This window comes from Bos taurus, chromosome 4 (genome assembly GCF_002263795.3).
Source record: "Bos taurus isolate L1 Dominette 01449 registration number 42190680 breed Hereford chromosome 4, ARS-UCD2.0, whole genome shotgun sequence".
Lineage (NCBI taxonomy): Eukaryota > Metazoa > Chordata > Mammalia > Artiodactyla > Bovidae > Bos > Bos taurus.
The window spans coordinates 42,418,064-42,442,296 of record NC_037331.1 but is presented as its reverse complement, the minus strand read 5'-3'; the positions used below and the strand labels follow the sequence as shown (position 1 = coordinate 42,442,296).

Here is a 24,233-nt window from a genome sequence, read left to right as displayed (position 1 = left end):
TAGGAAGATAATCAAATATCCAACTGTTTTCAGAGAGTATATGCTGATGAGAGAAACAGAAACGTTAACAGAAAAGTAGAGTGTAGGTGCATGCGTGTGTGTGTGTGATTATAAGGACTGATAAAGTTTTCCCACGGGGAGAAGGGGACAGGGGAGAAGACATCAGGGAACGTATTATAAATCTGGGTCCATAATCAGTGTTTATTTGTAAAAGAACACTCCTAACAGTGGGGAAAAAAAGATCGCATGGGCATAAAGTAATGTGATATGGTTTGATAAGTTTGGCGCCAACATTTGTTAAGACCAGTTTGAGAAAAAGTCAGGATTCTACGGCAGACTTTAATTCAAGCAAATGCATATATAAAGAATTCTGTGGACTGGAAAGAAAGAAATGTGGAAAATGAACAACTGATAACTTCATCAAAGGCCTGCCATTCATAAGTCATGGTTAAATGTGTTCTTTCAGGTTTGGGGGATATGAAATAGTAATAGATATAGTAATAGTCTAATACCATCTCTTTATCACCTAAATTAGATAATGGAGCTAGTTATCACTGTTCTTAAAGTCTAATACACCAATAATAAAGGAAAGACATGATTCCCAGAGTAGCAACTATATATTAGGAAATAAGTTATCATATGCAGCACCATATGAAGACTTGTATATATAATAGGAATGAAATATCATAACCCGGGGATCCACACAAAATAGAACTTCATATACCTACTAGCCAATCCCAGCTTCTTTTTTATGTTTTCTCTTTGGAAATAAAAGAGAAGGGAAAGATTTCATTTTTTTGAACTTTTGAACTTTTTTGAACTTTGAACTTTTTAACTTAAGACTACTGAAAGAGTAACACATATGGATATGTGGAGGGGGCAATCTATGATATCTCAAAAGAAGGATTTATATTCTCTCTCTCGTTCACATCACTGAAGGTACCTGAAGGACCACACGTGAAGGCTTACTCATGAAGCATGTTATAGCACTGGCTAAGAAGGGGTCACTGAAAGCACCCCATTGTTTAAACAGATGTATATCCTGAATCACACTAAAAAAATTCAACATCTCTATCTAAACAAGGAAAGCCCAAAAACTAAACAGAGTGCTGTCTCATAGGATTTAGCCATTCCTGGACCTAAACTAAATCCAACCAGTAAAGTGGAAACTGTTTATATCAAAAAAATTCATAAGAAAACTAGTTTTAGACTATTTCAAAATTGTCCTATTTCAAAAATCACATAATATTAATTCTCTAATTTTTTTGGTGTATGCACCTTGATGTTTTCTGGATTCTTAGCATGTTCATTCTTTTTCAGGATTTTCCAGAGAGACCCTTCAAATGAAACAGACTTACACTACTAAAAACACACTCGAAAGTGATTCTTACTCAGTTCTATGGTTTCAGTTCTGTGGAAAACCAGAGGAAAAGAATGCTTCCTCTTTACATTTTGGTGTAAATGTAAGGTTTCTACAAGGTGTTAGGCTGACTGCAATGAAATGAAATCTCTACTATATATCAATAAGATGATGATGTATTTATAGAACATGAACCACAAGGGAGCTATACTGAGCACTTTCAATAAACCTCAATTAAAGTAATCAATATTGCTAAAGGAATCTTTAAAAGTACCTCTGACACAAAACTTCTTTGAGATTACTTTTAAATGCCTAGATAGAAAGAGTACTTCAAGGTGTAATGGGAAGTAAATTCAGTATATAAGTCCCAATGCTCAGGATCTCAAGATTACGGCTTCAGTGCATGAAAGCTTGATGAATTCTTGAATAGAAGGTATTTTTGCCTTTGATCAGGAAAACAAACATGAGCAGTATCGTCTACAAGGACGTTAACACACCTTGTGCTAAATACCTTTAAACATTTTTATTCCAGTTTTTCCTAAAATGTTACAATTTTCTTATCCTACCTCCCTGATAATTTGGGTATTACCTATCATTAGAGGTCCTCTTGAAGTTCCACTTTTACAGATCCTTTTCTATATGCTTCAGTTTTACTAATATCTGTACAACAAAATACGGTTACTGATTACAGACTCTTCAAGGAGTCACCAATTGTTTCTTGTCTTCCTAGTTCCAAAGCTGAAAAGAAGCTCCCCAAAGGCAAGCTTCATACTATACTCTGTTTTACAATCCCTCATATTAATAAGCAGAGCACTAATCAGTTCATGACAACTTTGTTTAAAAGGCAAACACTGCTAGAAGAGTTCATACCACAGGAAAATTTTCACAGCTCACAAGCTAATTAGCAGCTTAGTTAGCAAGGTATAGCCACTGTCAAATGAGACCTGGAAGGTCCTGGAAGCAAAGGATGCTATCAGTAAATTTGGGGAAAAAAGATACTTTAGAAGGAGTAACACAGAAGACAACAAACCACAATTTTGACTAAGACTGGCCCTACGAACACCCTGTGGTAGGTGAGGTTCATTTTGAAATTTCGTAATAGTACTCAAATGTTCTTTCTCGGATAGAAAAGCCTGACAGAGGGAGACTGGGAATACTATGGTTCGGTTCACCTGTCAGGCATCCAAACTAGGTAACACAATTAAGGGACTTGTTCGTTGTCGAACCAAAGCCACACTGTGTCTGTACACTAGTATTGGTGTCTTTAATATTCATTTATTCATTCATTTAACAAATGTTTAGTGCACACATACATGTGGGTTAACAATACCTGAGGAATTTTACTGTGAGCAAAATGAATTTAGACCCGACTTTAGGAGGTCCTGACTCCTGGTAGAAAGAGGCATTAATCAAATAATGATTTAATATACAACTAATAGTTTTAAAAAACTTCTTTGTATAATAAAGAAAAATAATGAGCCCTGAGCACATTTAATAAAGATAGCCAATTAAATGTCAGAGAGAGAAAATAGCTCAGAAGTGTATTCTGGCAGAAGAAACACCATGTGCTAAGGCCCTGAGGTAGGAGGAAATGTGAAGCTTTCCAAGAACTAAAGGAAAACTCTTCTTAAAAAGTGGTATGAATTCAAGACTGAGAATCCTTAAACATTTGGCCAGCAATTCCTTAGGTTGGCATTTGAGCTTTCTCTGTCTTTGAACGAAAGGACTCAGAAGGCTCAGTACTCTGTGGGCCGGAGAAGGCTCTCATCCCTGTCTTTCCTATGGGGCTGGATTTGTGTGTCTGTGGGCAGTAATTGTCAAGACCTCTCACTCCAGCAAAACTTTGAGTGACTTCCAAAGTCATCTGGAATCTGTTATCGGCTCGAAAACATCACAGAAATTTCAAGCTAACAGAATATTAAACATACTTGAAATGCTTGCAAACACTGGTCTGTATTAGAGATGATCTTATAGCCAAGGTGATCTGTTTTCATTAAATGTATTATTCTCCCAGTGCCAGCCCTAGGGAGAAGAGAAAGATGAACAAGTTGAGTGGCTGACTCTGGAATCTCAGCTGGGATCCTATTAATATGGGAACTTCCTGATCCGCAGTGCTTCAATTAAAGTAATCAATTAAGCTTGCATCTCCATTGGCTGACTGCCTGGCAAATGAGGTTCCTATTTCATAATACATGTCATTGTTAGTTTCCTTAAAGATTCCAAAGTTTGATTTGCTTCACTGATGAGGAAAAGAAAAGGCTATTTTGACTATGTTCTCTCATAAAGTAAACAGTAAATTTTCAAACGCCTTGATTAGATCTTTAAAATCATTATTGCCTTCATTAAATTAGATATATTCCTTGTGTGAACTGGGAAAATGGATAGGGAATCTATGGGAGAAAACAGAGTAATGCACTGCTTTTGGAAAAATATGCTTATAGGACAGAAAGCCACCCTTGAGATAAAAACTAGGCAAAGAATTAGCCACCATATTGTATATTTAGTATATTTTATAAGTTTTGATAGTCTTGAAATATACAGTAGTTGCTTTAACTTCTGGTATCTATGAATCATCTGAACTGATAATTCAGATCATAAGTAGATTCTAACCTTTTTTAAGGTACCACCTAATGGAGTCAAATAGAAATATGCTTTTATTTTTTCCACTTATATGAAAAATCTATCTTCAGAGTAAAAACTGAAATCTTTAGAAATGAGATTGCCACAAAGTGTGTGACTTAGAGTAAAAGCTGAAGATATGACAGACTTGGAGGAGAAACGTACCTAAAATTAGACATAAAATTAGAATATTTTAAATTCAGAGGCTCTTTTTGTACATTTACTTATTTAATATCATGTTGTCACCCACCAAGTCTTTCAAAAACTGGAAATGGAATTTAGGGTAGTACAGTTCTAAAAGAAATAGAGAAATAGACATTAGAAAGCAGGCCATTACTCCTTAAGATACTGTCAGAAAGTTAGAAGCTTTGTGTTCCAAAATATTTCATAAAAATAGCTTTGTCTGAAATTTCAGTGTTTCACCTCAACTTTACCTTTCTATGCCACAGGTACGACATGATGACTAATTTCAATCTTAGGAAATTTACTATTTTCTAAACATGAAGGTATAAAAATACAGACATGCTGAAACTTACTTCAACATGTGGATTTTTCTTTTTTAGATCACATTAAGAATTCACTGGTATGCTGAGAGTCACTGGGGCATCACACACATCTCACTGCAAAAATCTCATGCTGGTCCTAGATTTTCTTTCCCTTAATGGATGCTGTTCATGAACTGCTTCTATTTTATAGTTATTTTGCCTTTTTTAAAAAACAAAATTACATAGGTGGGAAGTTCCTTAGGTTTGTGATTCTTCTGTATGTACGTATTATCTGCTTTAAACATCAGTACCATTCAGCTTCTATAACAGCTGGTGAGCTATGCCATTAGTTTTACAAACATGATTCTTTTATACTAGACATTTGAAATTTCTCAGGGTAAACCACCCCCCTCACCTGTAATCATTAACAATATATAAGAGTGACCTTGCTAATCCTCCCATGAATACTGAAATTCATGTTTCCATTGTACTATCTTTGTTATGTTCATTGTTCAACTATAATTGCATCAATTTCCCCAAAGTATACTACGTACCACAGTCAAATTGTCTACCTGTATTAAAAACAAAAAACAAAACTGTGCTGTGACTCCTATCCTATGGAAGTGTCCAAGAGGCAAACCCTAAGAGGGACACTCTTCAGTGGAGCAAGTGGTTTAGTATCTAAAGTACTTATGAAGCTATTCCCATAATGCTGTTAAAATTATTGTACGAGAAGTCTAACTTGTCATAATGTAGAAATGACTCCATTGCATTTTTCAGGAAGCCTGTAATTCTTGCAAATTTTTGGAATTAGGGAACTATCATACAATTTAAATAATTATTCTTTCTGCACAGTGCACACAGTATTACACAATTTTCCATTCTCCTGTTGTCCTCTCTGGTGGACAGTGCTGTACTTCTTGCGTAAAGCATGAAGAGCCCAACCCCTTCCTCACGAACCTACTCACAGAAGCATCTTAGAATGCTATATATTAGAGAACAACCAATTTCACACACTCCCAAACAACACATGCTCTTTACCAGCCCGCCCGTCAAACACACAGCTCTCAGCTAAAGGCCCTTCTGCCTCTGCGGACTGGAGCGTCCACAGACCAAATCCTAAATGAACGGGCGGAGTGCTGCCTGGCACCTCCACCTCTACTCCCTGATCAGAACCAGGGTCCCTTGAGAAGCGCGTGTGGAGTACAGGGCTGTAATACACTTCCTCCCTGCGTTCTAACTCTAGGGCACGAGCTTTCTCCTTGCATAACTGATCCCAATTCAAAAACAGGGAAATGGTTAGAAAGCAAAGGGCACCTTTATCTTTCCAGAGATGGGTGATAGACAAGTAGCCCTGTGTCTTTACCTGTCACCTCCCGGGCGGAGAGTCCAGATGCAAAGTGTCACACCTTGTGTGCGTCTTTTCTTAGTGAAATTGTTGACTAGCCCTCTTGACAACAACAAAAAGTGTATATTGTGTCCAAAGAAATAAAATCTACTCCCTTTTAAAAATGGAAACCTGGAAAGGCATTTTCTGCTGGCCTTGCTGGGTAGTTTGGACTTGAAGTAAAACCGTGACCACCCACTCCCCATTCACACCGAGATTTAAAAAGGCAGGTGACTAAAAGGAACCATAAGCCAGTCCGTTCCTATCAGAAAACAGCCATAAGAACGAATCACGCTGGGGAAAGGCTCGACAACTCAGAGAGACCATCTCCTCAGGACGGGAGGAGAGATATGGAGCCATTTTTCACTAGGTTCACAAGAAAATGTCAGCTCACAGCTGCTAGTGCACTGCCAGAGCGCATCTTAATTTGGTCAAAAGCGACCCAGCCAGTCACCCTCATGGAACATTTTCTCAAAGAGTCCATTACAAATCAGATTCCCTCTGTTCTGAGCATCTTCTTGATAAATTCTTTGGTAACTGCATGGCACAGATCTGCATCCTATTCAAAACTAAATGCCTTCCCCCATGTCCTCTTAAAATCATGTGAATTAGACACTTCTGATCTAATCGTCAAAAAAAAAAAAAAAGAGAGAGAAAGAAACCAGCTCTCTCCACTACCCACCCTCCTCCAGCTTCTTGACTAATACCTCTGGACAGTTTACTTCAGAATAGAGCGGATTCTTGACCAGTGCACAATGACAAACTGGCATACAAGTCTGCTATCACAGAAAGCACAGGCAATGCTTTCTTTGTAAAAACACAAGAAAATACACATGCTGGAACAAAAGACACTCTATCTGTACGACAAGGAACGGAAGAAATTATGTGTTTGTTTTACACACATCTGTACCCACTTTGAAATGGCTTTGCACCTATTTTAATTACAGCATATTGTATTGTTTCCTCAAAGCCAGCCCCCCCCCCCCCCCCACCAAATTGATTTTTAAGCTTTGACTCCAATGAGAGGTAAAACACACTCTGTGGGAAGAATACCTGGCGTGTGCCTTTGTTGGTAGGGTGCCATTTCAAACTTATTATATTTGAACTCAATTTTGTGGGAAATTGAGATAAGGCAAATGCAGTCAGATATCTCTGAATTATTCTGACATTATGAGAAATGCCAAGTCAGCATATATTTGCTGTTTACATCTCACAATAACCTACACTATGCATTTGCAGCTTTCAGGAGCAAAATGCTAACTATTCTCCAAACAGCCACCTGACAGTCTAGGGCTGAAACACAGATTCTGACTCACAAGGAAAGAGACATCATGATGGCTCTCCACTGGCTGTATTAAACAAAAGCTCGGCAAGCACACGAGAGGCATTTGGTAAATGAAGTGAGAGTCAAATCAAGTTTAGGTTCACATCTGGTGGAACATGGCACTGTCTACCCAGGGCTTGGGGAGCAGAAGGGTCTGAGGTTATAAATAGAAAACAGACACATACTCACATACAGATATCTAAGCAGACCTGGGGCAGATTCAGCTTACTAACCTAGAGCTCTGTTCAGAGGAAGCAGGGAAGCCGCACGTCCTCTCCCACCTTTCCATGGTCCTCATCAGTGTCTTCTCAGACCACCTGTACTGATCCAACCCATTCTCAGATCACAGAATTCTCTTGATAGAAGGAGTCTCAGCTGTGCTTTGATTCTGTCAGCCTGGATGTCTAGAATTTTCTTCTTTAAGCCAGACACAGTAACACAAAACTGCCGCTGAGGTCTTTTGTTTTCCCCTCCTCTCAAAGATGAAGCATGCAGCACTTCTCTCTCTCCCCCTCTCTCTCTCCTCCTCTCCCTGGCTCTCTCCCTCTCCCCTCTCGAGCTTACGCTCTCTCCCTCGGTTTCTCTTTCCCCAGCCCCCACCAGCAACCTCATTGGATTCCCGTGCTGTAGGGGTCATTTACATCTCTCAGCAGGAGAACCTGTGTTCCGTAGGCGCCTGTCTCTCACTTTTGGGTTTTCTCTGAGAAAGGGAGGGGAGCGGCTCGCTGTAGGTGAAGTCAGGTGACCCCTCCTTTAAAAGCCAGAGAGATGGATGGAGTGTGTGAATTTTAATATACACACAGGCACATTTACATTACAAAGCAGAGAGGAAAATCTAGCTTCCAGAGATTAGGCATTTTTGTTTTTGCTTTCACAGTCCCTTTTTAGCAATTAAGAGGAGCTAGTATAGTATAATGAAATGTAATTAAACTTTTCAGTGTTAATAACAAGGCTGCATACTTTTAGAATCATCCAGCTGAACAATTCTTTTAAACTTGTAAACATGACTCTTTTTCTTAGGAGGGTCAAAGAATCAGTCATTTTACTATTTACACACTCTTTCTAATTGGCTTTATTCTTTGACATCTACTTTAGCTTATCTCAAAGGACCATCATAAAAGACAAAATATAACAATAATAATAATGTGAAAGTAAAAAATAAGTGACAAAACTAGAGCAGACAGAAATCAATAGTTTCCTATTGGAGAATCTAGATTCAATAATGAGTAATTTCTGCTCTTAGGCAAATAACTTTTTCCTTCTCTATTTCAATGTTTTTGCCTGAACATAGAAAATAAATGTAATAAATGTAGCATCTCCCTCCCTGCCAATCAAGCAGGCCTGACAGGAGGATGTCCAGGTAGATATAGCAGTAGCTCAGGGCACAAATAGAGAAACAACTGGAAAAGCTTGTGCTACCCTTGTACTGTGTTGAAAATACTTTTATGATCTACAGACCTAGACCCTGAAGAGTACATTTGCTACCACCTAGCTTCCTATTTCAAAGTTTCTGATATCCAATGGAGAATATCTCTCCCATCTCTACTATGCATCCTGCTCTTAGAAACACTGAAAATAAAAATGAGATAATCTCTAAATAATCTATTTTGAGAACTCTAGATAAAAAGTACTTTCTAAAACTAAAGACAAGTAATTAGAAGGAGAATCAACAAGTCTGATGAGAACAAGTATCAGAAGAAGAATCTCTTATTTGGCCTTTGATGTTCCATGAATAGATTCTTTTTTTTTTTTTTCTAATTTTATTTTATTTTTAAATTTTACATAATTGTATTAGTTTTGCCAAATATCAAAATGAATCCGCCACAGGTATACACATGTTCCCCATCCTGAATTTCAAAAGCATGGTGATACTGATGCCTCAGCAAAAAAAGAAAACAAGGGAAGAGCTGACATAGAATAACATTATCCCTGCCTCAAAAGATAACATTTTGAACCCTTACACAAACAGCCTCTCATTCTCTCCAGAGTGATGTCAGGGGAGGGCTGCATTTACTGCTGGGACTGAAATACACCCTGTCCCCTCCATAAACACCAATCAGCAATAGATATGAAATGAGGAACAGGTATCCACTGTTCTTGTCTGTTTTGTATCTTAAAAGCTTTATCTTGCACGGAAAAGATCCTATTTAGGCTTTTAAAATAAATTATATGCTGACTGAAAATTTAGCTTCACTGTGTGTTACCAAAATTGACACCAAAACATTGGACCAAAAAAAAAAAAAAAAAAACTCTCAGAGAAGTAAGCAGGCTTAGGCAAATTTAGGAAGACCTACATTTTTGTAGGGTAAAAACAGAGCATTTCATTTTAGTCTCTTATAACCAAACTAGGTGCTGTTTCACCTTTATTGTTCCCTCTTATACTAGATATCTTCATTTTGCATTTATCCATTTTTTCCCCCTCCACCTTGTCTCCTGGTCTTTCTTCTTTTGGCTGTGGTGTCACATCATTTTCCCTGGATGTGCAAAAGGTAGGCAATGAGAGAGAAAGTGGGAAAGACATGTTATGTCAGATAATGCTTGTGTGAGTGCTAAATCGCTTCAGTTAGGCCTAACTCTTTGGGACTCTATGGATGATAGCCCTCCAGGCTCCTCTGTCCATGGGCTTCTCCAGGCCAGAATACTGAAGTGGGTTGTCATGGCCTCCTCCAGGGATCTTCTCAACCCAGAGATTGAATGTGCATCTCCTGAGGCTCCTGTATTGCAGGCAGATTCTTTCACCACTGAGCCACCGGGGAAGACCATGTCAGATAATCCTTAGCCTTTAACCCAAACTTTAATGTATGGCAACTTTAAAGCTCCATGCTATGCTAACGTAGACATGTGATGAATATGGAATCTAGACTGCAAATTTTTAGTATTAAAACCAAAAGATATTGATTTTAAAAGGGTTATTAAAGCTTATCAATGGCAGGCCAAAGCCAGGGAGAAGAAAGTAAATTAGCAAAAATGTTACAGCACTAACCCCAGCCATCTTTATAAAATGTCATCCATTATTCAAGGAACAAACTGAAGTAATGACAGAGTGTGGAATATACCTTTACTCATACCTTTAGTTATCCCACCAGGGTTTATTGAGCATTTCCTTCATGCTAAGCCCTATTCTAAGCACTGAAGAGCTACAAGATAAATAAGAGTCTAGGCCCTGTCAGAAACTGAACATATATACTACTGAAGTACAACCGATGTTTTTGCAAAGTGTAATCTCCATTAGGTCAGGAAAGGGGGCAAAATTCTCCTTAGCAGGATGCATGATGGTTACGACAGGATGGGTGACATTCAAACTGAGCCTTTAAAAATGTGTCAGTTTTCTAGGTAAGAAAGCAAAGACAGGAGGATATCAAGCCAAGAGACACAAAATGCATGAATAAACAGAGATAGGGTACAGCAGGGTATGGCTAAATTCCAGGATGGGTGGGGGAGAGCGATTTCAAAGGTAGGTATGAACAGGCAGTGCACAATCTTGGATGTTCTGCCCAAGTATCGCTGCTTTAACTGAGATGCAAATTATTTGTTTTGCAAAGATCATTTTGACAGCAGTGCTAGGGGTGGATTATAGTAGCATTTCCAAAACTTTATAATTGTAAGAATTACCTGCCAGTGATAGTAAATACATAGATTTCTGGATTCTACTCTCAATTTAGAGAAGGCCAGGAATCTCTATTTTTAACAAACATCCCAGGAGATAAGACATATAAGGATAGTTACACGGAGAGTTAATATGCTCAGGATTATTACTAACCCAAAAGAAAGATTTCCACACTTAAATAAGATATTTTTTTACATAAAGGATGAGAACAGTATCAGAATCAAATATGAGGAGTGCATTTATTTTGTACTTTGAAATGTAACATTATATTCAATAGACTATGCAATACCATTCCTATTTTATCTTCTGTTAAATCCTTTGTCCTGTCAACTGATTTATTTATCATTTCTCCTGACATCAGGAATTTTCTCACATCTACAGCTTTGGTTCCCCTTCCTAGAGTGAACTCTCTTTCCTTTGTCCATCTCCACTTTATCTCTCCTTCAAGTACTCACTGCTAACAACATGGTTAAGAATCCACCCCTTCTTTAGTATGGTTAACACTTAAGGTCTTATATACAGCAGCACCAGGAATAATCATACTAATACACAACTTTCAGGTTAGTTCCATGGGATTTAGCTTTTAAAGTTCTCACAATAACTCCATGAGGTACTATTATCATCACTTAACCATTAACGAAAGTGGTCTGGAGACTTACATCTCACCAAGACCACAAAACTAACAAATGACAGTTTCTAGATTAGGATCCAAGTTAGTCTGCGGAGAAGGCAATGGCACCCCACTCCAATACTTTTGCCTGGAAAATTGCATGGATGGAGGAGCCTGGTGGGCTGCAGTCCATGGTCGCGAAGAGTCAGACAGGACTGATCGATTTCACTTTCAGTTTCACTTTCATGCATCGGAGAAGGAAATGGCAACCCACTCCAGTATTCTTGCCTGGAGAATCCCAGGGACGGGGGAGCCTGGTGGGCTGCCATCTATAGGGTTGCACAGAGTCGGACACGACTGAAGTGACTTAGCAGCAGCAGCGGCAGCAGCAGCAGTCTGTGTTACATGGTTAATATCATCTTGTATTTTACTCCCTGAGCACCTGGAACTCAAAAGATGGCAGTTGGTTATATCTTAGATAGCGTTACTGTTTTGGCTTCTGTTCTTTTGTATATTGGCTGAAGGAGTTGGACTTGCTCTGGATTTCTCTGCCACTCTAAGCTGTGTAACCAAAGGCAAGTCATTTAGCCTCTCTGTGCTTCCTCTTCCTGACCTATCTCATAGTTTCATCTTGCAGCTTAAGTGAGAATCCCTCTTAAATATTTAAGATAATGCCTGGAATTAAAACTCAGTAAATGTTAATTATCATTTTTATTATCATTATTGTTGTTATTAGCAAACGAGAAGCCAATTTTCTATGTATCCCCATATGAGTTTTCCCTCTTATCCCGAGATTTTAGGGGTGAAAAAGCACCATTGATTCTGTGTATTATTAAATGTGGTTTAAGTAGCTTTCATTCTAGTTTACAGAACTACAGTCTATTTGACAAAATTAGAAAGCTGCACCAACTAGTACTTAACTAATCATGAACTACACATATGGCTTTATTATTAGATCTGAAAAATACAATCTCTTGAGACATTTGTGATGGCTTCCTAGCAGGTAGAGAATAGAAATTACACAACTTTTTACAAGCAGCACTTTTATTTTAGCAATAAACTAAGTACTATTTTTTTCTTAAAAACCAATTATGCCTGCTCTGTGTAAAAACTACTCTTTTTTCTAAATAAATATTTCCTATATCTACATGGAACATTTCCTTACATTAGAGATATGTTTACTAGGAAACTAAATTTCTTTTAAGTGTGCAATGTACTTATCAATTAAGTGCATGTTTAATGTATATATGGTATTATGCTTCAAAATCAAATAAATAGATCTCTGACAGTGGCAAAAATTCTAGACAAGACTTATGATTATCACATTTGCAAACTATAGGCAAACATAACATCAAGAGGATTTTCATAGGAAAGGATCCTACTTTTTAAGGTTTGTGTGACTGTGGACTAAATGATTGATGTATTACCCTGTTGTTTATTGGGTGTGCATGTAGACTACTTTGGGTTGGCAGGTATAGTTAATGTTTGCAGAGCAAAATCTCTGGGAACTTTTTCTCCTTGCTTCATAGGCTGCATGGTAATTTTCATCAAAACAACTTATCTCTTTTTGACTGTTTATGCCAAATTAATGCATTTTCAGTCACTGTAAAAAGTATCCTATTCTACTTGAAGACAGTTATATGTATGTGCATGCATGCATAATTATCACAGGCAACGGTTAAAGTTTCATTATCCCATTCTGAGAGAAGAAAAGCAAGAAGCAGAAAATTTCTGCTTTGAGTTCTTCTTTAGCCCTCACTGTCCAGCCAAATCAGGTGCTTTAAGAATGGCCTTTAAATATAGAGAATGGTGACAAAGACACAGGACTTTAGAGACCCTGATTTCACTATTTCCCAGCTGTGTGGTACTAGATAAGTTACTCATTTGTAAAACAATTCTATCTGTTGCATAGAATTCTCAAGCATCTAATGAAATAATGCAATAAAGTGTTAAGCATAATACCTAGCACACTGTTTCCATTACCATTTTCATCACCAACATCATCAACACCGTCACATCATAAACACTACCATCACTGCCATCACCATCACAATCATCATCTTCCTACTCATCACCATCTCCGATATTCACCATGTACCAGGCACTGCTCCAAATAATTACACAATAAATAACAGCTTCCTTTATTATTGTTACAGTATTTTTTATTGGTTTTCAGCTCATGACATTATATATTCTGAGCCTATTTCCCTGATGTAAAACATACCATCATGTTCCAATAGGTCTCAATCAAAACAGACACTTACACTTAAATGCCTCTCAGTATATAAAGTAAAAATGAACATAACATGTTTTTCCCTTCACGAATCTTTCCTCTCCATAAGCCATTCTCAGGACCAGATCAAGCACATGGATGGCCCTCCTTAGATGACTTCTAAGTCCTTTAAGGGTAATTTATCACATATTAGCAATGCATATCGGAGAAGGCAATGGCAACCCACTCCAGTACTCTTGCCTGGAAAATCCCATGGGCAGAGGAACCTGGTTGGCTGCAGTCCATGGGGTCGAGAAGAGTCGGACATGACTGAACGACTTCACTTTGACTTTTCACTTTCATGCATTGGAGAAGGAAATGGCAACCCGCTCCAGTGTTCTTGCCTGGAGAATCCCAGGGACGCTGGAGGCTGGTGGGCTGCTGTCTATGGGGTCGTACAGAGTCAGACACTACTGAAGCGACTTAGCAGCACCAGCAGCAGCAATGCATATAAAAATATGCTTCATATTACTGAGGAGACCAAAGCACAAGTATAAGTGAAGTGCTTTCTGTACCAAGGAGGCATAAATAAATTCCATTGTTGACAGCTGTCCTTTATGAATCTCATTTCTGATCTCATAATGAGTCATCCCACTGGTGACTTCTGAAAACTAGGCTGCATTGTGATCTTTTATTTTCTTCAGAAGCTCATGGTTTTCTAAAACCTTTCATCTACTTTACCATATGAACTCTTCCAGATGGGCTTGAATGGGGGTGTATATGAGTTACCTGCTCTATGAGACCAACTTTGCCTGGATTGAGCCTGGACAATACTGTAAAGTAGGTGCAATTTGTCATCAGTGGCTTCCAACTTTCCTTCATCTGATCTTTAAATCACTCAGTGGCACTTTCTCTATTGCTTTCAGAGTATTTTCTGGTTTTGATTTTTATCTCATAGCAAAACCAAAATTCAGGAGAATACACTGTGTACATTTGTATGTATTACTTGAAGTAAGGATACTTGTGGTCTTAGTACTTGGATGGTTTGCATAATCTCTTAAAATGAAGACATTCCTTGGAAATAGAAACTAATTCCCACAGATTCTAAACCATGTTTATCTAAATAGATAGAACTCAACAGGGTATATTTCTTACAAAGCCCAGTTTCAAATCATGAAAAATGAATACAGTGGGAGCATATAGTTGAATGAGTATAGTTGGGGCGTGCAACTTTTCAAATTAATTTTGGAAAAAAGGGCATTGGATGGGCACCTTGGTTTTGAATTATAACGCCACCTTAAACTGATTGTGTGACTTTGGGCAAGATAGCTTAATATCCCTAAGTATTATTTTTTTCATTCTGTAAAATAGGGAATACAATATCTAAAAGTGAATCAAATCACAGAATTGCTAGCATAGCATCTGGAATATAACAGACTCTCAGGAAATAGGATTTTCCTTTTTTCTGTTCCTAAGTCACCTACTAAATAGCTCCTTTTTTCCATGGGTCATCTTCCATGGTCATCTGATCTGCTCACATCTCTTCTGTTCATCTGACATTTGCCTTTAGTGTCTTTCAGCATGCATGGTTTCACTGTTCAAGTAAAACGTGCTTTCGCAGAGGGTCTAAATTTCAGTCAAGTAATCTACTTTCCCCAAGGCATTAGAACAACAATAAAACCAAAATGAAATTAAACTGAATTGAAAAAATATGGAGAAAAGTAAAGAAAGAAGAGAAGGATAGAAGAGAGGAAACTGAGAGAAGAAATAGTTACAGGACCTACCCAGAGGCCAGGAGATGGTACTGTGGGAGAGTAGAGAATTCAAGTGAACTCTATTAGGGCTCAGGAGACCTGACCTTAGGTAACTTGCTTAATGTCAATGATTTTCTCTATGAAAAGACCTCTCTATCAGGTCTTTCCCCAAGACCTCATTCAACTCATAGATTTTTGGTTTCAGGCCATTAAGAAGTAAAACATATCTTGAAGACCCTCCAACATCGACACGAAGTGGGGTTGGCTCCCACTGACTCAGCCTGTCTCTGTGTTTTCCTGTAGGTAAAACATGTGCTGCATGTTTTACCTACCTCAGCTCACTTACTCTCTGTGGTAGTATATTATCCCCATTTTAAAGAGGAAGAATTTTTGGCTCAATGAGTTTACGTGACTTTCTCAAGGTCAAAGAGGCAAAAAGATAGACAAGGGATTAACAAAGTCTTTCAAAACAAAGCCAGAGGTACTTCTTTATGTACTGTGGGTGCATGTTGCCACCCAAGGGACAGAAACTGGGAAAAAATCTATATAGGGATTAAACAGTCATTGAATGACTCTGCAATGATATTTTAGATAAATGTGAAGAATCCTGAAACGGTCATGGAAATTTGAGGAAAGCATGCCCAGTTATGGCAGTGATATGCTGTTTAATGTTTAACAATTGGCTCTACAAAGACCTCAAAACAAACTAATTTGTAGCATTTGCCAACTTCTGTGGAGTAAATAGGCCACCATAGCCAATTTCAAGCTATCAACTTAAAGTCCCTGAGCTGGAGTTGAGAAGAAATGTACACAAATGGCTCTTTCAGGCCAACGTGTCTGTCTCCAGCATATCACTCTATGTGCATATGTGTGCATGAACTTGAATTTATATGCTGGTTTAATTTAAAAACATAACAAAATGAGAGGGTGAAATATCTATGCAAATGCTTTTCAAGTAAGTATCAGTACCATATGTTTCAATTATGTGCTAATTTTCTCTTTTGGACAACTATGAAGATCACTAGTCTACCTCCTTAAATATCAAATATAACTGTCAATAATATCAGCAAATGAGGGAAAACAAAACCCTAGTTCCCAATCTTTTAAAATACTTATTTATTTATTTGGCTGTGCCAGGTCTTAGTCGTGGTACCCAGGACCTTTAGTTGGGGCATGCGACTGTCAGTTGCAGCATCTGGTATCTAGTTCCCTGACTATGGATCAAACCCAGATCTCCTGCATTGGGATCTTAGCCACTGGACCACCAGGAACTCCCAAAACTCCCAGTCTTGACCATCTTATTTCTTTCCATATGTTGGTGATTCTTGCATCCGTTTTGAATGGATACCTCAAAAGACGTTTTGTGAGATGTGTGATGTTTCCTCTGGTTAGCCAGCAGGTACAATAGCAGTATTTGTTAGTACTGTCTCAGCGAAGGGCCGTGAGGGAAACCTGATCAGAAAGGAAGAACAAAACTATCCCATGGCCCCGTATTCCTTATTCCTCACCTTAAAGTGCCATAACTGCTTGAATTTCTCCGAGATAAAGGCAATATGCCTGAAAACTTGTAGGAAAATCGCAGGCATAGTCTACACAGCTCCATGAGTAAGCAGACGAGTTGTCATTTGTGTAGAACGCCTCACAGATGATATTTGGATAGGTTGTTTGAGGAATGATTTCTGATTGCTGAGACAATTTACTACATCTTATTCCTTTCTTAAAATCATGAGAAACAGAAGTAAGAATATAGCAGAGGGTTAAATGTGAAGAGTATTCTTATATAAGAAAAATTGCACAAATGCTTGAAGTATTGATTATATAAATGTGCAGAAATTTCTCCCCACCTATTAAATAAAAGAAAAATAATAAGGATGCTGAACACATTACTGCTACTTAGAGGAAAATGAGTTCCAAATTGAGGAACAACTCCCTTTTTTACAATTATGATAAAGGGGAGGAAAGAATCCTAAAATTTTAATTGTTATCTTCAGAACAACATACTCATATCTGAGGATAGACAAAATAGTAAATAAAAATGCCATAAAAAGTTGAAATAAGAAATAATCTTTTTAAGAAACATTAAGAAATAAGAAACAATATTAATAGAAGAAACAATGCTTTAGGACCATATTAAAGCAAAGAATATTAACAATGGGAAGAATATTCTATTAGCTTGGTAGGCACCAGGACAGACAGCTGAAAGGAACTGTTTTGGAGACTGCAGAATTTTTGGCTTGATCTTTAAGAATAAAATGTAAATATCATTCTTCAGTCACTGCTTTTCTTTCTAATAAAGAATTAAGCTAGAGTAACACCTTGAACTTTCTTCCTAAATGATTTTTTAAAAATTTCACATTGTTCTAAGTTTTAGAAAACTTCATAAATAATGAAAGCAACAGAAAAAAGAAATCAAAGAATGATTCAGATTTTCCAAAAATTTGTAAGGTCTTTAAATTTTAGATTGTCAACTTAAGAAACAGAATTCAAATGTAATGAATTTAAAAATAGCACAAATTGAGTCAAAGCTAAAGTTCATCAAACTTAGGAAGAGTATTAGCCATCAGGTGAGCATTTCCAATAGGACAGCTAGGGTAGGAGGAGTGAAGAACAGTCATCATAAATTCCTTAGGAAGAACAAATAGGTCTTAGAAAACAAGTGGCTATCTGGTCATGTACAAGGATACTTGAAAGGTGATCAATTATAATGACTATACAAAAACTTAGACACATACCTGAATGAAGATTGAAGTATCTTTTAATAACAAAACAAAATTTAATGCTAAAATAAAATCTAAAGGGTGTCCTAATGTGGCCATCAGCAGAAAAAATTATGTTTTCCAGAATGATTCATGACATAAAGCCATGTTGGCTTTGTTTTTGAAGGATGTTGATTTGACGTGGAGATGGTTCGATGTGTTCCTCTGAAACTGTATGTGTGTTTGCAAAATGTGAAAGAGCATTATTATAACTGTCCCATGATTTACAGGGCTATTTTGGAAACTACTTTTTAAATTGGTTTCCAGTGGTTTTGGAAGAAAGTTCCACTGTATATGAGCTTTGGAGCTTTGCCCCCTTGGATTTTCCCCATTGGAATTCAATAAAATGTAACCAAATTAAAATGGGTGAATCCACAATGTCAATTGCTGGCTCTCAAGTTAAAAAAGTTTCGTTTCTCAGGCACCCACCTCGACAAGTGCTGAGTCCAGGACTCAGGCTTAGAATGGAGTGCTGTACCAATAAATACCCGTGTGCATTAATAAACAGGAAAATAACTACAGTAGTGAAATAGCATTTAATTTTAGGAACTGTAGAAAAACTCAACATATTTCTATTCTAGCACACAGGATGTGGCCTACTTCTTTAAAATGTCAAGCATAGAGACACAGATTTTATTTAAAGAACACAGAAACACTTCTTTCCTTCTTTGATCGACTCAAGGATATAGTCTTTTCTCATCAGGGAAAAGATAAGTTTGATGCTGTTTTCTGAATGGTCATACTAACATAATAGGGTTGTCATAGTGTATCACTGAGCTCTCAAAAGCATTATCTCATTTCCTCATTATAAGCAAATATGATAAGATATGTAAAACTCAGAAAGGCTAAGTATAAACCAAGATTTTCTTCTGTACTTTTTTTTTAACCATTAAATAATGCAATAGCTAAGAACTATTTTCTGCATCACTCTGCAGGTTCTAGCTAGGCATGCATGGTTTCTGGCTTAAGATGAACAGGCTTTTTGTTCATGCATATATGTACATTTTAAGGGGGAAATATTTACATAACCCTTTACTTACATTTGTATCTATATGTTTATTAACGTAAAATGCACATAAAAATTAAAACTAACCAAGGAGATAATAAAGTTATCACCCTTGAGTTTTGTTACAACATACTTTTTGAAGTTATCATTAAATTTTAGAAAGTCAAACAAAATGACATTAATTAAAATATTTTAAAATGAGATAAAAATCTACCTAAGAGGAATGCTTTTATTTTTGTTCTGCTCCAAGTTAGTTTATTTAAAAGTTGATTAGGTTTATGCAAGTCTGAATTTGCACACAAAATAGAAAATGGGTACTTTTTTTTAGAAACCATTTCTATTTGTGGTAGAAAGCCAAAAGTTGTGTGTTCTATTTTAATTTCTATAAATTTGGAATAGTCCTAAAAGGTTTTAACAAGAAGAAATCACAGATTAGTGTTGTTTTGTTTTTTTTTTTCTTTTTAACTATTGAGTTGAAAAGCTCTTAACAATAGTTTTACACAATGGATTGTCTATTTTGCCATCAAGTCAAAATTATCGACTTTGATACCACTCACTTTTCCTCTCTGGGCAAGTATATAACATTTTTGTTTGTACTCTGTCATTTGTTTTCTTTTTTGGGATTTAAAACTATGTCATTTACTCACATAATTGCTCCTCTCATGGTCATATTTTTATTCCTTGCTTTTGAGAAAGCCATGCTATTTCTCCTCTTTCCTGTCCCATAGGTGAATTACCTAGCTTATTTGAGCTAAGTGTCCATATCTATAAAGTGAAAAAGTAGACAAGATATTCTTTATGATTCATTCTAACTTTGAAACTTTACGCAGTTTAAGAGAAAATCTGAAAAGTCATACAATATGATGTGATATTAGAAGGCAAGGACAAGGAAAGTTTCTTTTTCGTTATTTGCAGAATGTGCCTAGACATAATTCCCTGCCTGATATTTTATATCCCAGATACATTCACAATTGCAAATGTGAGAGAGAGAAATGGCAAAGCAGAGAAATAGTGAGGCAGGTGCAGAGAGACAGAGAAGGGTCTGCTGGACATTTATGGATTACATATGTATCAGAGGTGGTAGTTATGTGCTATTACACCTGCAAACACCCCACCAGCCTCTTCTCTCTTGGTTAAACGCAGCTCAATGCTTTCAGGTACCCTGGAAAAAACAAAAAACAAACAAAAAAAAAAACCTTTGGTATTGCCCTTGCCTCCTCTCTGTCTTTCATTCCCCAGAGCAAATCTGTCAGCAAATCTTGTCAGCCCTACCTTCAAAATAGAGTCAGAATCTAACTTTTTTCACTACCCTCACTACCAATAGGCTACTCTCATTTCTAATCTAGATTATGGCAGTAGCTTAACTGGTCTCCTCATTTCTGGTCTCTTCTTAGCCAGACTTCTGACCTTGTTAAAACAGAAATCAGATCCTTTCAGTGAGTTTTAACCTCAAAGATGTTCCATCTGATTCAGAGTAAAATCCAATGTCATAATATGATTTATGAGGCAATCGACAACTTGCAGGCCACTCCCAATGCCTTCCCTCTCAGCTGTGCACTGAGTTCTGGCCACACTCACCTCTTTACAGCCCTCTTAAAACAGCAGGGACTTCATTGGTGGTCCAGTGGTAATGAATCTGCTTGGCAGTGCAGAGGACACACAGATTCAATCCCTCCTCCAGAAAGATTCCACATGGCTCAGGACCCAAGGACCACAACTTCTGAGCCTGGGCCCTAGAGCCTGAGAGAATGAGAATCTCATTCTCATGAGAATGAGAAGCACTTGCAGGGCAACTACAGAGTAGCTACTTCCCTCTGCAACTAAGAAAGCCTGTGCATAGCAACGAAGATCCAGCACAGCCAAAAATAAAAATTAAGGGAAAAAAAAAAAACCCCACACAAAACCCCAAAACCAGCAGGCAGACTCTGACATGGGACTTTTGTGATTAATGTCCCCTCTGCCTGGAAAGCTCTTCTCCTAGATAGCCACATGGCTAGCTTCCTCATTCTTTTCAGATCTTAATTCCAAATTTAACTTCTAAACTGAGACCCTTTTTGACCATCCTGCCTAAATTTCATCCCATCTCAACTTGCACCCTTACTTCTCCCCGCTCCTCCCCCCATATATACTTCACCCTTTTCTTTCTGCCTTTTATTTTTTTAGCACTTATCAGTATCTAACATATTGCTTACTATTATGTATTTTAATTATTTTTTTAAAATTCTGTGACACCTCATTAGAATGTAAGCTTGGTAAGGCAGGGATTTGAGTCAGTTTTGCTCACTTCTCTATCTTTAGTACCAAGAACTGTGCCTGGCACATAATCCTACATAAGTATTTGTTGAATTGAATTGCCTTGGATGGAACAAAGAATGGAAACTGTGAATTATGCTCCAGATGGATAATTAGGAGTATGAAGGCCATTGCTTCATAAAGAAAAATATGTATAAACTACTTGGGAGTAAGAACCCACTTTGGAGGTTCATTCAGTGGTCTCAAGTCACAAATGAGAAAACTGAGTCCAGAGCAGTTAAGGTCACAAGGACAGTTAGTTGAAGAGCATAGGGCTAGAAGCCTGATCTTTAAACCCTCCTATTCCAGGACACTTCCTAGAGATACAAACCATTTAATCACCAAGTTTAACCAGAACAAAACACAAGCAAGATAAAAAGGACTTTTTCTGCTTGCCTCAATTACTACCAAACCTATCAAGTTAATATTAGCCATAAAAATGTTGGATATTATCTCCTAATTATAATAATAATATCCCCTTATTAAGAATTAACATTGCATAAAATATAAAAACACATTAAAAACTCTCAAATTGCAAGAAGCAATAGCAATCAATATGGTATGGAAAGTGGGTAGAGGTGTAGATAATAAGAGTGGAAGAATGTTGACAATTAATAGAAATAGGTGATGGCTATATGGGCTTCTCAGGTAGCACTAGTGGTAAAGAACCCACCTGCCAATGCAGGAGATGCAAGAGACACAGGTTCAATCCCTGGGTCAGGAAGATCCTTTGGAGAAGGGTATGGCAATCCACTCCAGTATTCTTGCCTGGAGAATCCCATGGATAGAAGAGCCCAGCAGACTACAATCCATGGTGTCGCACCACACACACACACACTATTCCATTTACTTTCTCTTTACTTTAAAATTTCTATAATTAAAATTCAAACATTAAAAATAAATTAGAAACAAATCTCAAATTCCAACTCATTTTTTCCCCTAAGTCCTTTAAAAAATAGTTAGAACCAAATCAGTGACCATTTCCTTCATTCTCTGCTTCTTTGTGTGTGTGCTCAGTTGTGTCCAACTCTTTGCAGCCCTATGGACTATAGCCTGCCAGGCTCCTCTGTCCATGGAATTTTCCAGGCAAGAATACTGGAGTGGGTTGCTATTTCCTACACCAGGGGATCTTCCAGACTGTCTCCTACCTTGGCAGGCAGATTCTTTACCACTGTGCCACCTGGGAAGCCCCCGCTCAGCCTCTTTATCTTCTCTTAATTCAAGAATACTGAATCCTATTCTCCTACCTGTCATGCTGGGGCACAGTATACTCTGAAGGACCCCGGATAAGCTTGACACTGGAGTGGTCCCCTTGAGAGTGGTGCTCCATGAAGTCAAGTGTACTTACAGTTCATGGAATCAGATCCCCATTCTTTACTAAAAGAGGAACCTGTACATTTCTTTCCCTCCCCTAATTTAGAGGCAAAAGAGTAATAAAAATGTATATGTGGCACAGTCAATTTTTCTGGTACTGAAGAAGAATTTATCCTCTGTGGATTATCACTTATGTATTCCTATAACCTTATCTATTCTAGATTCCTAGCTTTTCATCTTTTGATTTGAGAACAACCAAAATTCACTTTCAACTTTCCTAGAGATTTCAGATTACTTTTTTGATAATTTTCATTTTATTTGTTTTATTTTTAATTCTGCATATTTTTATTTTAACTTTAGGATTTTCCAGCTATATAGAATTTCATGAGTTCCCTTCATTTTGCCCTTGACTGCTCTTTCTCTATATTCTCCCAGTCTCTTCATTTTTTCATTTTCCTTATCAACACATATCTTTACCTATCACGAAAAAAAAAAAGATTAATTTCATCTAGTGTATATGACTCATAGATGTATCAGTTCAGTTAAGTCACTCAGTCATGTCTGACTCTTTGGGACCCCATGAATCGCAGCACGCCAGGCCTCCCTGTCCAACACCAACTCCCAGAGTTCACTCAGACTCACGTCCATTGAGTCAGTGATGCCATCCAGCCATCTCATCCTCTGTCATCCCCTTCTCCTCCTGCCCCAATCCCTCCCAGCATCCGAGTCTTTTCCAATGAGTCAACTCTTCGCATGAGGTGGCCAAAGTATAGATGTATAATCCAGTTCAAATTTTTATAATTCAGGACTAAGAAAGTGCTAAACTTCACACTTTTCTACTAAGGGAATCCCTTTTCCCTTGGGAAGGCCTCCAGCTAATAACTCTGCTTAAGTCTTCTTTCATCTTGCTACTTGAATATAGTCATGATGTCCCTTGAAGTATCCCTATATGATGTCATGCCCTGATTAAAACCCTTCACAACTGCCCTGTTGCAGTTGAGGTAAAATCCAGCTCTTCTTTCTCAGAGGCCACGTAAGATTTGGTTTATCTGCTTCTGTGGCCCTATGGGAGATCTCACTGGCCTTCCCTCAATTCCTTCCAAACTTCTACCTATGGATGGTTCTCTACAAGTCCTCTGTCTCAGCCCTTCATCGATTTACTTCTTAGTACCAGTAACAGTTTACTTTTATATTTTTATTCATTTGTGTGCTTTCACTTAAAAATCTACTTTCATATACTGTGAGCTCCTAAAGGACTAAAGTCTCCTATCTGGCCACTATTCTCTCCCTAAGTTTTTAAAAAAAACTAGGATACAATGGTTAGGAGGAACATTAATTTGAGCTATGTAAGTCTCACAAATATATATTTGGTTTATTCTTTCTTCATCTCAGGGAAGTAAGAAGCCTTTCAATTTTGGTTAATAACAAAGTCCTAGTCATCTTAAATCTTAGAATTCTGAGTTTTGTTTGCTTTTCTATTTGTTCATGTGTTTGTTTTGGTATCACT

General features: G+C 37.5%; 1 protein-coding gene across 13 annotated transcripts in view; it reads right to left on the bottom strand.

The window, feature by feature from the left end:
• MAGI2 (membrane associated guanylate kinase, WW and PDZ domain containing 2) overlaps nt 1–24,233 on the bottom strand; it is a 1,467,480-nt gene that overhangs the window by 820,646 nt on the left and 622,601 nt on the right. The window contains exon 1 of one of the 13 annotated variants that reach the window (XM_059886046.1): nt 7,409–8,276. The exons of the other annotated variants lie outside the window; for them this stretch is intronic. The gene's annotated coding sequence lies outside the window, so the exon portion shown is untranslated. Of the gene's footprint in view, nt 1–7,408; nt 8,277–24,233 lie in introns of those variants that run through there. 13 annotated transcript variants of the gene reach the window in all.